The sequence below is a fragment of the Euprymna scolopes genome, chromosome 33, assembly GCF_053919585.1.
Source record: "Euprymna scolopes isolate OS-2025 chromosome 33, ASM5391958v1, whole genome shotgun sequence".
NCBI lineage: Eukaryota > Metazoa > Mollusca > Cephalopoda > Sepiida > Sepiolidae > Euprymna > Euprymna scolopes.
The window spans coordinates 48013423-48025922 of NC_136514.1; the positions used below are offsets into that span (position 1 = coordinate 48013423).

The window sequence follows — 12500 nt, forward strand, 5'->3', positions numbered from 1 at the left end:
TACATTGGGAGAGATGCAACCCCAGTCTTTGTTAAGACATGTATCTAGGAGAAGGAAACTCTGATGTAAAAACCTGCAGTCTACTGTATACTCTGTCCTGTGATAGTCATCTGCGCCGACAAAGGTTAACGATTGTGATTGGTTCCCCGCAAAGCCGCCTTCGCAACTATAAACTAATCATGTGTGGATTTCCGAGCAACTTAGTTTCTGCGGAGGAACTTCATATGTCGAAATCGACAGGAGAGTCATATATATATATATATATATATATATATATAGATATATATATATATATATAGATATATATATATATATATATATATAAGTCTGTTTATTATACAAACAATCTGGGTCACATATGTGCATAAATGTTTTAGTGGAATCCCAATTCAAAGAGACCACTCCATCAGACCAAAAAAGTGGCGATATTTAAACGAGAGTCACAATTACATTCGTTTTTTATAAAATATAATAAGGTGTGGTTCACGCTCTGAAAGAAAGTTGGGTGCGTACTTGTGTATGTGAGCAGTAGAAGTTTTGGGAGGAAGATATGGTTAAGAAAGAGAGTAAAGGTAAGTGGTGAAGGGAAAGGGAGGTAGTACGACCCAGTGTGGTAAAACTGTAGCATGGAAAGGTATTGGTATTATTGATACTTGACAGTTATTTATTGGCCTAAGTTTTAGCATTGATCTGAAGTAATATTATAAACTCTATCGCTGTCACTTTCCCTCTTAGATCCTTATGGTTGTTTTTTTTTCTTTTTGGCGGTGACTTCGTTATCCATCTATTTTATTGATAAGCTCTATTTATTTATTTTATTCCTCGCTTTTTTATCCGTTCATTTGTTTTCTGCTTTTAAATTATTTATTCATTTGCTTATTTATAAAATATATGTCCATGTGATAAAATTAACAGTCAGTGAAAAAATATACAGGCTTATTTATATGATTTAAATGAAGGTGGTATACTGAGAGCTAAATTTTCCACTCTACCGCAGTGTCTGAAGTAATTACACAGGTATAGATTTATATATATATATATATATATATATATATATATATTCTTAATTTCAATGATTATCAGTCTTTCATTTGGGTTGTTTATTTTTTCCTCAATACTGGAATATAAATATATTTTATAAGTTTATATGCTTCGTTATAGAGGTCGGTTTTCCAGACCATATACATGCAAACAGATACATACTAGCATATATTTGTCTATATTGGTAGAGCATTCCGTTTCTAAAGCCCTTTAGTTAGAGTATTTAGTTTTCGTTTCGGATCAATTATGTGGTTTGTTTCTTTATGTAACGCTTCTTTACGATAATATTTCTCATATAGCAACATTCCAATTACACAGATCATTTAAGTTAATCGTGTTCGGATGTTTAATTAGTAAGTATGCAAAGTGCACTCACCTTTATCCAGTTGGTGGCATATTGTGTTTCTGTTCGTTTAGTTTAGTATTAAAGTGTAGCGTCTGAGATGGTGTTAAGGAGTAATGAGAGGATTACTCCTGCCTTAATTTAGCTAAGTTATTTATGCTAGCCTATTGTTCGACGCTTTTCGGTGTGTATAGTTATTAATTTGTGGTGTATCGGGACTACTTTGTGTCTTTTAAGCCCTTCCCTTGGTTCATTTATTAATTAATTGAGATATTGTGGTGAGGGTTATGAATTGTAGTATTCCTACTGTAAGGGAATCACTATTCGTTTTTTTCATTTTATTTAAAGCGTATGAATTCATCTAATTTTTCGTCTAATGCTGTTTTGTTTAGTGTACTATTTTATCCACATGTAGGGAGGATATATAGATTCATATCTTTCCCAATGTTGTTAAAAAATTTGCTACAGTTGTGATATTACTGACATCTCCTCCTAAAAGTGTTAGGACTTTTAACAAAGAGTAAAATATAACAAAATAGAGGAAATAAGTTTATAGGAAGTTTTTCACAAAGTGACACAAAAGAAAGTAAAAATAGGATTGTTAATCAAAATGTGTGGCAGTGAGTTGGAACAAAAAACAATAAGTCTATATGTTTAGAGTTAATTTATTTTAGGAGTGTTACTGAGTTTTGAGACGATTTTCAACAGTTGCGGACAGTTTTTTTTACATAGGCGTCACCACTTATCAAGACACTGAGGCCACTCGAGCATAAGGGTTAATGAGTGTACAGTAGTCAATAGGACAATATCGTAGGAATCGTTAGTAGTGAAAATTTGGAAAATTGGATTACTTAAGGGGTCGGTTCATCAAGAACTTATTTACGTTGGACTCGAAGACGATCATATTGTAGTCAGCTGGAAAGCAGGAAAACGGAAGAGAGTTCTACAGGCGTGCAGTTCTAAGAAAGGAGCTTTGTTCATGGAATCTATGTTTAGGTTTAGGCATAAATTACGAGTGGGGGAAATTATTGATAGTGGTTTAAGGAAGACGAGTGTTTTTCATGAAAGTTTGGCGAGGGGGGCGATAGATTGAAGCTCAGGCGAGCACTTGCCACGAAAATAACAATAAAGCGGAGACAGTCTTACGTTTGAGCACAGTCTTTGGTTTGCGACGTTAACGACATTTCGGGTTGAGAAGAGTGTACAGTTGGGCCCAGTTGAAAGCAGATAGTTGCTTGGAATAGATCTAGATGAGCTGATATTAACTGATGAACACGGCTTAAGTATGTAGATTGACGATGGTATCACACACACACGCACACGCACACACGCACACACGCACACACACACACACAGTGCAATTGATATTTACAGAATATGTCGAAGGTTATGTTTTATTCTTTTGTTTTATTTTAATTTTTTTTTTTTTGTGAACTCGTGCGCCACCTCACAACATCAGCAGCTGACAATGTGAGAGACGACGACACGGCAGAAGAGAAGACGCAAAAAGGGTACTTGTGCAGAATTTGAACCAGACGTTACCAACCGTCCGCTCGGCTTTGCTCCGAACATGACGTCATGCGTCCGGATTTTTCTGTAATCTGACATAAGACGCCGATCAATGCACGGCAAAGAAGCAGACGATATTTTTTTTTGGGGGGGGGGGGGAATTATTGGGGAAAAAAAGTCAATAGGACTAGCCGGGAGCTTCTCGACAATTATCTTTTCGAGTTTATGTGGAGAAAATTGGTTATGATACTTTTGTCTCCATCTTAAACCATATACCGGAAAGCTACCCGGTTGGGGAAGTTTCTTCCACATTCGCTGTGCCTTTCTACACTACTTTGACATCGTCTGATGCGACCGTAGAGAATCTACCTAATCCTAAGTGAATATCGTAGCTGTCTTAATTGAATCTAATTTGTTTTGTTTTTATTAATCGGTCGCCCAACCCTACGTTACATAAAAAATTTGTTCATTAAAAATAAAAAATAAAGCGTTTACTTTACATCAGTTACAAAAAAAAATGCAAAAAAATTGCAAAAAAAAAACTGAAAAAAAAAAAGAACTTTGTTAAACAAAATATGACAAAAAAATAATTTTGTTCAATTTTATTTGACCCCCCCCCTAAAAAAATCCTTGCAAGAATAAAAAGAAATTGTTACGGTAAACCGTTGTTTCTTTTTTATTTTCGTTATATTTTCTTTTTATCTGGTGATTTTATTACATCGAAATGTTTTCTTCAGTATTTTCCATTGAGCGGCGTTGTTACGCTTTGATAATCGGCAACGCTCGGCAAAAGCCGGCGGTTAACGTCATGTTTCGAGCAAAGCCGAGCTGCTAGTTATTTACGTCTGGTGCAAATTCTGCAGAAGTACTGCAAAAGAAGGTCACAGAAACAACGTTGTTGTCAGCAATGTTGTCAAGTTGGGTAGCACATGGTTTTATCACACAGTAAACCAGACAGGGCTCGAACCTGTACACCGAATCCACAGCCATGCTTGTAACTACTTCACTATTTCACTCTATATTAACAGATGAGCCTTATATATAATCTGCATAATAAAAAAATACTATAATTTAAGACAAGGCTAAAAGTGTTCTAATCGTCACGGGTTTGGTTAAGCTTGACTTCGAATTATTTGCCGTTCTCTAATACAATCCTCGAAATATGCAAGAGACGAAGTTTATTTTCAAAAACTAAAATATAGAGCACCATTTTCATTTATGTAACGACTCGCAAAAATGCTTTTTAGCCTGGAAGAATGATACGAGTAAGAAAGACGGTGTCATGACAGCAGGGAGATAGTCAATTTGATTAATTCAGATCACGCAGTTCTTGATGCTCTGGTGAACTGCGATGAAAGCTGGATCTACTGCTCTGACCCAGAGACCAAGAGACAGGGTTCCCAGCGGAAGCACGCTGGCTCTCCCAGATACAAGAAGGCGAAACAGAGCAAATCCACATAGAAACTTATGATGATCCCACTTTTTTTTCTTTTTTTTTTTTTTTTTTTTTTTGACAACACAGGCATGATCTACATGTGCTGGGTTCCCACTGGAACATCAGTAAACAAGGAATGCTATGTTGAGGTTTTAAGGAAGTTCTGGAAAGGATTCCGTCGAAAGAGGTCAGCACTCTTCAAATCGGGGCAGTGGCATTTCCACCAGGACAATGTACCAGTCATCAACTTCATCCTTGTCACACACTATTTAACCAAGATAGGCATCAAGAAAATTCCTCACCCTCCCTATAGTCCATACCTTTCTCCCTGTGACTTTTGGTTATTTCGTAGGCTCCAGGAAAACCTTAGAGGCTGTCGTTATGAGATAGTTGAGGAGATGAAAGAGGACTTCAAGAAGGCCTCCCGGAAGTTGTTGGAACGGTACAACAAGTGCATTGCAGCCAGAGGAGATTACTTCGAACGGGACTAGAGTTTCATGTGTGTACTATCAATAAAAGTGGCCATATGAAAAAAGTCTGGAAACTTATTGAAGGCACCTCGTACCATAACGAATTAACATATGCTACAATGTCCTCCAAAGGAGGAGGTAATGCATGAAAGGGCGGTATCATAATAAACAAACATGTATTACACTACCTCTATCCCCAAGGAGGCGCTAATGTCCGAGAAGAGACACTATAACTGCTTTAAATATAGATGGCATTTCCCTTATTCTAAATTAACAGGGCTACCCAACGTTGCCGAGGCAAAAAGTGTAGTATATTTCTACTTCTCTCTCTATCCGTCTCTCTATCCTTCTTTCTTTCCCCCTCTTCGTTTTCTTCCTCCCTCTCACAAATCCTCTCTTTCTTTTTCACCCAGTCCATTTCTCTCTGGACATGCATGCGTAACTTGAATGCCTACTAGACATTATCTTCGAGTCTCTAAGATCTTTCTGTACAGGGGCTTGTCAGGTAAACCTGGTATGAAGATACATTTCCCTACAAGCAAACCCAGACTAAATATGCCAAATCATGATCTTCCCAGCCCAAATAACATCGCTGTATAGCTAATCCGTAATAGTCTTTTACGAATAATAGTGCATCTTCTCCAAGTGATGTTACCTAAACTAGAAACACGAAGCTAGATACTCCATCAGACTAGATAAACTCTTGTCTTAGAATCCGGTAAGACCAAGAGATTAAAAGAAAGATATAATATAACATATTAAAATGGTCAATCCGGAAGACGAAAAGTGTTCTTTTATTAACTCGGGATTTGTTAAATAAAGAACTTTAATGGAATAGTCTAATATCTATGTATCTCATGTGTAGCTCAAGTGTAGCCTCAGGTGGGGGTCCCTTTCATTTCTGAGAACTTCGACTGAAGGAAAATAAAACAAGAGAGACACAACTAGATTCGACTGAAAAATAAATGAATGAATAAAAAAATAAATAAAATAATAATTTAAAAAAAAAAACAACACTCCTTTATATGGTAGATTCTTCGAGGAATGGGTCTGAATTGTTTTTCCAAATTAGTACACAAAATGGCTTTAAAAAAAATAGACCCACCTGACGACATTGATGTTCATTAGAGTTCAACCGGAAGAACGCCGCAGTAAACGGTATCCGGTCAGATTTGGTTCCTGATATTAAAGATTCCTCTTTGGGGTCACTTACTCTTTGTGTAGTTTCGTATTATGTTTTATTAATTAATTTATCTACTAAATTCTTCCGTGAAAGTACAGAATAGTTTTAAATGTTAAGAAGTACTGAAGAAATAACGCCATTATTTAGAAAGCCATTATTAACATGGAGAGGGAGATTGTTTAATATTCTGTACTCCCATCTAACAATTTAATAAAATAAATTAATAAATTTGAGAAACTTAAATTCTAGCCGGAAATTATGATAATACAGTTTAAGGTATTTGTGGAGAATTTTAACCCGATGTAACTAACTGGCCGCTCGGTTTAGTTCGGAATATGCCGGCTTTTGCCGAGCTTCGCCGATTATCAAAGCGTAAAAACGTTACTTAAGAAAAATACTGTAGAAAAAATTTTAAATAATAAAAATCACTAGAAATAAAAATAAATAAAAAATATAACGAAAATAAAAAAAACAGCGACCTACCATAACAATTTTTGTTCTGTTCTTGTAACAATTTTTTAAGTGAAAAAAAAATGAAATAAACGAGTAAGTTGCATTTTTCTTTTTTCATCCATTTTTTTTATTTTTATTTTTTTTTGTCAAACAAAATTAATAAGAAAACTATTTTTGTGTGTTTTTCGTATTTTTTAACAAAGGTTTAAAAATAAAACCCTTTGTTCTGTTTTTTTATGTAATATTTTTTTATAGTTTTTTTTTATTTTTGTAACTAATATAAAGTAAAATTTTTTTTTTTTTTCTGATTTTTTTTCTGGGGGATGGGGCTGGGCAGCCGTTTTTTTTTTTTTTTTTTTTTTTTGTTTTTTTCTATACAATTCTGCACAAATACCAAGTTTAATATCCGGAGTTATGTCTGTCTGGACACCGTTAACCGCGGACTTTGGGTCGAGTGTTCTGGCTTGCTACTCGGGGAGATTTTTTTTTCTGCATCTGTGAACTTGTATCTTATCCAGCGTTACTATTTTCTTAGTATGCTATTAGCTGAACCATCGCTATGATAAACAGTAGTAGAGATAGGGCGTCACGTTGGAAAATGCCTCTCTGTATTTTTATCTGAGTAGGGGCTCTCCTCCAGCTGTCACTTCTGCAGGTTGATCCGAAAGTAACTCCCTATTATAAAATAACTGCAATTTATTAAAATGCTGTAATATGTTACTTAATGTTGTGGTAATTAATTTTTTTTTTCTTTTTCTGATTACTTTTTTTTCTGTAGGTTGATAAAATAACTGTAATTTATTAAAATGCTGTAATATGTTACTTAATGTTGTGGTAATTAAATTTTTTTTTCTTTTCTTTTCAGATTTGCTGCATGAATTTGGTTTTTAATCTTGAAGGGAGAATACGTGCAGTTATTAGTTCCATCCCGCAAGAGTTTCTTGTGAAATCAGTTGATGCGGTTCATGGTCGACTTGAAAAGCTGGTGGCGAATGGTGGTGGCTATATTGAATTTTAAATAAAAGTCCATGTAATATAATTTTTTTCGCATTCATTAATTGGAGAAATTATGCTTCAAAAATATTATATTACAGTTATTTTAGAATAGGGTGCTACTTTCGGATCACCCTGTAGTTGCTCTATTCTCATTACATTATCGATGAGATTGATAATTTTCTACAATATTTTGTGCTCCTTAGGCATTCAATTATGTATAATTTGAGAGGGGCTATCGTTAGCTTCTTTTTTTTTACCTCCATCATCACCGTTTGGGGTATGTAATAGACGCTCATATGTCGCACTTGTCTCTTTGCTGTGTCCTTTTTGTTTCTCAGAACGTGTAGCCAAAATGACAAGTCTTTTCAGAGTTTTAGTACACTGCACGTCTTCCAGTCAGCACTTAAAATCATTCTGCGTTCTCACAAAAACCGTTTATCATTAATTTGTCGCTGGTAATGTAGCATAGCGCTCATAGGCGCATGTGAGAAAATCAGCAGCAGCCTATGATAGCTGACTAGCGAAAATATTAGCAGAAGCAGTAGTAGCACATATGCAAATTAAGAAAGTGTGTACATGCTGACATCACGGGAAGAAGAAGAAGAAGAAGAAGAAGAAGAAGAAGAAGAAGAGAACAAATCAACCGACCGGAGATGTTTTGACTCATATGCGGCGATAGAAAGAATGCGCCGCGTGGTCAGAAAAGCGGAGAGAGAAGAGATGTTTGACGCGTGTTGAAGCGACCGGACACATGCGCGATATTGTCAACGCGGGAAACAAAAAAAAAGTGCGTTGTTGGAAATTACTGGAATAAATGCTTTTTTATTCACCTAAAAAGAAAATGCTGAGTCGTTGCGACGGTACCAGAGAACGTGCGAGTGCGAATGGTTGAAATGTAACGACACAATAACAGTGATTGGTCTTCCAAAAGTTCAGCGGCCACGAGTCTGCTCAGGATTCCAGTACTCTCTATAGATTTTTAGTGGAGGTCTGGGTGGTTCTTTCCTTCTTCACTTTTTTTTTAACCCTTCCTAACGCTTAATAACCATTACTTTTCGGTTCCAACCGATGCTTCTGCCTAAGGGAAACGTAACATATTATGACCATTGTTTTTTTTTATTTTTATTTTGTTTTTTTTACATATTGTTATTTATTTTGTACGCAGGTTATCATCAATGATTGTCCACTAGAGTCTGACAAGGAGATTTCCAGTACTCTTTCGATAAGCACTGCAAATGATTTTACATTATCGCAACTGCTGCTTACCATTGATTTCTCGCTGGCAACGGTCATTATCTTTCTCTGGGATTTGGGCTGTTATAATATATCCTCTCCAATGTCTCAGTATTTTCCGTACCCGTCAAGATGAGGTCTGGTTAGTGCTCTCTATCCTCGATTCTTCCATCCGTTAATGTACAATTATTATATACACAAAACACTTAAAGGCGATCTTTTCAAAAGTGTCTACTTTTCTTCTCGTTCTCTTTTTCCTCGTCTATCTCCCTCTCTCACTCCCCTCTCTCACTCTTTCTCTGTGTGTGTGTGTCTCTCTCTCTCTCTCTCTCTCTCTCTCTCTCTCTCTCTGTTTTTATCTATCTATCTTAATAGCGTGCGCGTGCAGGAGTCTTCTCTCTTACTCTCTCTCTCTCTCTCTCTCTCTCTCTCTCTCTCTCGCGCGCGCTTTATTTGTTTCTCCTCCTTCCTTGTTCTCTCTTGTTTTCTCTCTCTGTTTTTCTCTTTTCTCCTCTGTATTTCTCCCTTTCTCTTCTTTATCTCTCTCCCTCCCTCTCTCCCTCTCCCTCTTTCTCTCTCTCTCTCTAATTCTCTCTTTCTCTCTCTCACTTTTTCTAAAATTCTTTATATCTAATATTTCTCGTGTTTAATGCCAAACAAAGCAACAGGCCCAGCACAAAATCCCACGCAAATTTCTTCCGTAAATTCCAGTGATGATTATACGTAGGATGGCGAACACATCCTCGTGGGAGATCATGTCCAGGGATTATTTAAATACGTATAACAAAACTGAACCTCGTTCTCAAAAATTGAACTTGCAATTAAAAAAAACCTTGTTTTTTTTTTTAATTAAAATTAATTTTTTCATAATCTAAGAACGAAGCGTTTAATCGATAAGAAAAAAAGAATTAAATACAATAAGCTTACTGGCGGTGGTGGAGGCGATTAAAATGCCCACCTAAATACGATTATTCAATATATATCTCTTTCTCTCTCCCTCCCCCTCTCTCTATAAATCCAATACTTTACGTGCAAAATTTTATTAAGAAAATAAAAAAATAAAAAAAGGAAAGAAAAAATATTCCAACAATAATACCTGAATAGATTTACAGGAAATTTCAAAATACAAATCAAGATCATTTTACGTTAGATTAATGAACAAATGTGAACACCCTATTAAAAATTGAACAATTATTCGTATTATGTGGAACCTTGGAAGTACTATCATCATCTTGAGTGTTATTCTCACAACGTTTCGACCGAAGATTACTTCGACCTTCTTCACGTGTATCTTATTGAACTCGGGAATCTGTACGAAATTTCGAACTGAATCGATTATTTGATCCATGTGGGTTGAAGGTTCAGTCCACAATATAGGAGATGCTAACTAAATGACAGGATTAAGAATTATACAACATTTCCATCCGATCTTATCTGACGGAACGAGAACAATCTGCCCTGTTTCGAGGATTAAAGTTCAACATTTCGTGTGGATTCCCGAGTTCGTCAGGATGCATATGAGCAAGGCTGGATGTTACATCGGCTGAAACGTTATAAGATTAAAATCCAAGGTGAGAAACGTAGTCCAAATATTTTAAATAATGCGCATGGACAATCGGCATCTAAAAATAACTAAGTGTTTTTTTTTTCAGCTTTTCTTATTTTTCCTTTTTTTCTTCTTTTTTCGATTATTTTAAAGTGTTTATTCTTTTCACAATCTGAAGAGTTAGTGTTTAATCGATTAAAAGGATATCATATTTATTGCAATAATTAAATGTGAGTAGGAGAGGATCTCTATTTGTCACACTGATAATCGGGAACATACAGAGTTCCCTTAAAAGCGGAACTTTGGATTGTGAGACCCCCCCCCAAATATTACCTCAGTCTATAAGGATTTCTTTTTCACTGAGGACAGAACAGATGAAGTATGATATCACGAACAGATACTACACTTTTTGCCTTGGCCGGGATCATATATATCAGATTAAAAACGAATTTCTATCTGAAAATCTTTCATTTTTTTTTCCTTTATTTATTTATTCATTTATTTATTTTTTAATCCAAAAAATTCTTGGTCCTTTTAAAGCCGAATGAAAAAATTTTTCTTAATAAATTAAAATAATAAAAAATCATTTAAGAAAATGATAATACGATAAGTGAATAGCAAAATATAGATTGCACATTTTTAAACTGGATATCTTTCATACAGATAAAACAACTCTCTCTCTCTCTCTCTCTCTCTCTCTCTCTCTCTCTCTCTCTCTCATATATATATCGTACAACCAATAAAATAATGTGTTATATTAATATACTTGTGATATTGGGATTGTTTGCTAAAGATATATATATGTGTGTGTGTGTGTGTGTGTGTGTGTGTGTGTGTGTGTGTGTGTGTGTGTGTGTGTATTAGCAAAAGTACCCGTCGTTGACTGGGTTCAAAAACAGCCTACAGAAAATGGACTCTGATTTATGAAAGTATGATAAGTTATGAAAAGGAAGGGTTGTACATTTGGGTTGAATTTGGGGGTATCAAAATCAAAGCAAAATATGATGAAAGTAAAAATAAAATAGATAAACTCCATAATTTATTATACCATACCTGTTCACACTGAAACACTTATCATAATATTCTGTGGATCTATATTAAAGAACCTTGTTAAACTTTGTGACATATTTCCATTCTATGGAGGTCAGGCACGAACGAACACCCCATAATTTTATTATACCATATTTCTTCAAACTGAAACATAAATATCAAAGTATACTTACGCAGATAGATATAAAAGGTCTTTATTAAAGTTTGTGCCTATTTCCATTCTATGGAGGCCAGGCACGTATGCAGACCCCACAATTTTATTATACCATCCCTATTTAAGTTGAAACATACTTATCAAAGTATTCTTATGTACATCTATATCAAAAACACTTGTAAACATTTTTTTTCTTTTTAATTCTTTATTTCCATACTTTGTGGACCAGGCGCGAACGCAGACCCCACGATTTTAAGGAACCACCGTTCTGTCAGATCCAGCATACCCATTCCTGTGTCTCGATACATCTTCTATCATTATATGGAATCAGTTTTTTAAAATAGGAGACTATTCGTGACTAGACACACACATACATTCAGCTTATATATATATATATATATATATATATATATATATATATATATATATATATATATATATATATCTTTAGGAAACAATCCCAATATCACAAGAATATTTATATAACATTCACATTATTTTATTAGTTGTACGGTATATATATATATATATATATATATATATATATATATATATATATATATATATATATATATATATATATATATATATATTGTCAGTGGTTTAGATATAAGGGTCAGGTGATTTTTCTAATAAGCCAGCACACTTTGATAAGCTCATTTCGGCTAATAAAAATGTTTCGAGCACGCCCGTCGGCATTCGCAGGTGTGGAGACTCAGGCGATTTGCAATACTAATTCAGAGAGAAGATAATGCTTGGGAGGGTAGCAAAACCAACCCTCAGTCTAACAGAAACAAAGCAACTGTCTGATTATTGTTTATCATAATTCATTGTTTTTTTAAACACGCACACGCATATTTCGCTAACCTGAGAGGATGGTATTATCTCGAAGAAACATATATCACATTGCAACCTTCCCAAAAGAGAAGACAATGCTTGGCTGATAGGTTTATGGCAAAGAAAAATAAATAAAAGAGATAATACAGTAATGTTCTAAAATGGAGAAAGTGATGCCTGGGAGTATGGTACTATAACCAGAGAACAATTTCCTTCTCCACCTCAAAAAACAAAGAAAAAAGAAAAGAAA

At 34.9% G+C, this 12500-nt stretch overlaps 1 protein-coding gene and 1 long non-coding RNA gene across 2 annotated transcripts in view; one reads left to right on the forward strand and one right to left on the reverse strand.

The window, feature by feature from the left end:
* LOC145258208 (UPAR/Ly6 domain-containing protein qvr-like) overlaps positions 1-12500 on the reverse strand; it is a 286606-nt gene that overhangs the window by 272444 nt on the left and 1662 nt on the right. The gene's annotated exons all lie outside the window — the stretch shown is intronic.
* Positions 1-12500, forward strand: part of LOC145258209 (uncharacterized) — a 79990-nt gene that overhangs the window by 41781 nt on the left and 25709 nt on the right. Inside the window, exon 2 of the long non-coding RNA XR_013864078.1 lies at positions 7300-7464. This is a non-coding gene — a long non-coding RNA (uncharacterized LOC145258209). The remainder of the gene's footprint in view (positions 1-7299; positions 7465-12500) is intronic.